This window comes from Mesocricetus auratus, unplaced genomic scaffold (assembly GCF_017639785.1).
Source record: "Mesocricetus auratus isolate SY011 unplaced genomic scaffold, BCM_Maur_2.0 Super-Scaffold_100003, whole genome shotgun sequence".
Classification (NCBI taxonomy): Eukaryota; Metazoa; Chordata; class Mammalia; order Rodentia; family Cricetidae; genus Mesocricetus; species Mesocricetus auratus.
In genome coordinates, this window is record NW_024429188.1 from 16378126 (window position 1) to 16382409 (window position 4284).

Below are 4284 nucleotides of genomic sequence, written 5' to 3' on the forward strand. Positions count from 1 at the left end.
GGTGTTTTCATTTTCATCTCCAAATCAGAGTACTTATTAACCATGAGTTTGCTTAAGGGTTGAAACACTTCAGCCTTCCCAGGACATGAGCTATGATTTTATTCAAATTCTTGAATTAATTAATTAGGATGGTAATCTATACTACTATATTATGAATGATTATTGTTGATATACAATAGATCAATAATAATGTATAATGTATTGGTATTTCACTAAAAGATTGATTGAATGTTTTCCTGGATGTTGCCAGAAAAACAGACTTGCAATAGCTTTCTCCAGTCTCATCTACCTCTTTTATACTCACAGGGAAATAAAATCAGGAGAGAAATGGATGCTTTCCATGAAACAATCTAAAGACCAAGGCAGAGTTGGGTTCAGAAAATGGATCAAAACAGAGGCAACAGCATGCCAACACATCTGCTTGGCCAAGGCTGCTTTGCCTTCAAGACCTTCCTTTACCTCTGCAAGCCTGACATTACCAGGCAGTGGTAAACACTACCCCGTATGCCAGTATTGCTCACCCTTGCCATTCCTTACATCTTTGACTGACAAATCCTTCACTGTGAAGGGATGACCCTGAACTGCAGTATGCCTGCAGCATCCTTGACCTCTGCCCAGAGCATGCAAAGAACCGTGTCCAGTTGTGATCATCACAAACTATCTCCAAAAATGGTCAAATGTGCCCTGGCAACTGGCCGAGTATCTCTCATTCCTGCATCACATTCTGAAGAAGTCAGTGATCCTGTAGGTCCGCTTTGGTTAAATGTTAATTGTCAGCACTTGTCAAACCATTGTCATATGGGTTGAGGAACTCAAAAAGAACTGACAAGTACATATTTCTCAATCTAAGGAGTCTAGGATCTAGCAGATGTTTTTGTTGTTGTTGTTAATTGATTTCTTTTTTTCTTTTTTGCAGTTATAATATAATCAGGTTTCTCCTTTTCCTTTTCTCCCACCGAACCCTCCTGTATACCCCTCCCTGCTTGCTTTCAAATCCATGGCCTCTTTGTTTCATTGTTGTTGCATGAATATCTATATAACCTGCTCAACCCACATACGGTTTTAATTAACATTATTTGAATGGATTCTTCAGCCCAAAGCTGTCTGAATAGCCAAGCCCGATACACAAATCCCCAGTTACCTGAAAAGAAAAATCACCATTGCTACTGGAGGCTTGCAGTGCTCACCATATCTTTAAGCTTTTATTTTGCCTTCAGCAGTAATAAGCCCATTCCAGTCCACCGCTGATCTGATAATGGGATGCATTTTCATATTTATCTGCTTTCATGTTGGTGGCCTCTTCAGGCATGCTCCCTGATCACTCTCCAATCATTTCCCACCTCTTTTGAGAACATTAGATATTAATTCAAGCTTGTCAAATCTTATATGATATATTACATTTCGGAGCTAATATCTCATCAACTTTACCTGGCACTAGAAAATTCAATTTCTCAAGATACCAGCTGTTATCCTAGAGACCTTGCATATCTTTTTGGAACAAGTAATCAGAAGTGTTCTTGTGGAGCACAGATCTACTTATTTATTTATTTAGTTTGTAGCTGATAAAATTCTATGAATTTTATATGAAGTATATGTATTTATGAGAGTCTGCAAAAAAAAGTAAAGTGAAAAACATGGTATAAGAGATTCTGTTATTACCATAAGTAATAGTAAATAATACAACACACATATAAGTATTTTACACAAATTGTGGGAAGACATTCAAAGCGTATTGCCATTTAATCCTAATTAAATCACATCAAACTCTGGAGTAGTCTCTGATAAGGCTTGGGCACCATCATTTTAAATATCTTATAGACTTCAATTATTTCTCAATAGATGAAAACATTGAAAAAGTAAATCTGCAGAAACACATTGTGGCAAATGGAAGCTTCCACAACTTTTTCAAGGCCCAGATTATGTCTCAGGACATCAGAATGGTTCAGGGTTTACTGTACCAAGCTCTGGTTACGAAAACACACAGAGCATCATTTGATCTGGAGACCTAAAGGATGTGGTCATGTTTACAGCAGGAACAGGCTAACAACTACAATGATTTCAAAGAAGGACTGAGCATAAGACAAAGATTAGGATATTACCATGACTGTAATCTGTTATACAAATCTCTGTGATATCGATGAGTGGTGACTGTAAATACTATTAAGACTAGTTGTCTCTACTCTTCATTAGAAGAAACAGTCTTGGTAAGAAACAGCCTATTTCAGTTAGAGGTCAGTAAAGATGAAATGCTTTAAAATTTAAATGTACAATCATTCCAAATTCTCCCTGTGTAGTGCCAAATGAAGAAGTCCTGTTCTGTGAACAGCATGAAAAAATACACAGGTAGAACAATGTAATCAAATTGAAGACCCTGATATTAACCCACACACCTATGAACACCTGATCTTTGACAAAGAAACTAAAACTATACAATGGAAAAAAAAGCATCTTCAACAAATGGTGCTGGTATAACTGGAGGCTTGCATGTAGAAGAATGCGGATCGATCCATGTCTATCGCCATGCACAAAACTTAACTACAAATGGATCAAAGACCTCGACATAAATCCAGTCACACTGAACCTCTTAGAAGAGAAAGTGGGAAGTACCCTTGAATGAATTGGTAGAGGAGACAGAAGCCTGAACATAACACCAGTAGCACAGACACTGAGATCAACAATTAATAAATGGGACCTCCTGAAACTGAGAAGCTTCTGTATGGCAAAGGAAACAGTCAACAAGACAAAACAGCAGCCAACAGAATGGGGAAAGATAGTCACCAACCCCACATCTGACAGAGGTCTGATTTCTGAAAGAAGCCAGTCTCCAAAACAACAAATGATCCAATTAAAAAGTGGTGTATAGAACTAAATAGAGAATTCTCAATAGAGGAGTCTAAAATGGCTGAGATACACTGAAGAAAGTGTTCAACATCCTTATCCATTGATGAATATGAAGTGTCCTTCTTCATCTCTTTTGATTGATTTTAATTTGAAGTCTAATTTGTCAGATATTAGGATTGCTACACCCGCTTGTTTCTTGGGACCGTTTGATTGGAAGATCTTTTCCCAACCCTTTACTCTGAGATAACGTCTTCTTTGGTGTTGAGATGTGTTTCTTGTATGCAGCAGAAGGAAGGGTTCTGTCTTCGTATCCATTCTGCTAGTCTGTGTCTTTTTATAGGCAAGTTGAGGCCGTTGACATTGAGGGATATTAATGACCATTGATTGATGATTCTTGTTTGTGCTTGATTTATTGTTAGTGAAGTTATTTTGTGTAGTTTCTCCTCCCTTTTTCTTTTGGTGTTTTGTAAGTGGGATTATATCTTGCCTGTGTCTTTGTGAATGTAGTTATCTTCCTTGGATCTAGGTTTTCCTTCTAGCACTTTCTGTAGAGCTGGATTCATGGGTATGTATTGTTTAAATCTGACTTTGTCATGGAATATTTTGTTTTTTCCATCTATGGTAATTGAGACCTTTGCTAGATATAGTAGTCTGGGCTGGCATCCTTGTTCCCTTAGCATTTGTAGGACATCTGTCCAGGATCTTCTGGCTTTCATCGTTTCCACTGAGAAGTCAGGTGTAATTCGGATAGGTCTGCCTTTGTATGTTACTTGGCCTTTTTCTCTAGCTGCTCTTAATATTTTCTCTTTACTCTGTAGGTTTGATGTTTTGATTATTATATGGCAAGGTGACTTCTTTTTCTGGTCCAGCCTATTTGGTGTTCTGTAAGATTCTTGTATTTTCATAGGCGTATCTTTCCTTAGGTTAGGGAAGTTTTCTTCTATGATTTTGTTGAATATGTTTTCTGTACCTTTGAGTTGTATTTCTTAACCTTCTATACCTATTATTCTCAGGTTTGGCTTCTTCACGGTATCCTATATTTCCTGGATATTTTGTGTTAAGGATTTGTTGGTTTTGAGATTTTCTTTGGTTGACGACTCTATATCCTCTAATGAGTCTTCAACACCTGAGATTCTCTCTTCTATCTCTTGTATTCTATTGGTGATACTTGCATCTGTAGTTCCTGATCATTTACCCAGCTTTTCTATTTCCAGCATCCCTTCATTCTGTGTTTTCTTTATCGTTTCTATTTCAGCTTTCAATTCTTCAACTGTTTGAGTTGTTTCCTTCATTTGTTTGGTTGTTTTTTCTTGGTGCTCTTTAGATTCTTTGAGAGATTTGTTTATTTCGTGAATTTTCCCCCATTTCATGGATTTTTTGTTTGTTTTTTCTTCTATTTCTTTAAGGGATTTCCTTGTTTCTTCTTTGAGGGTCTCCATCATC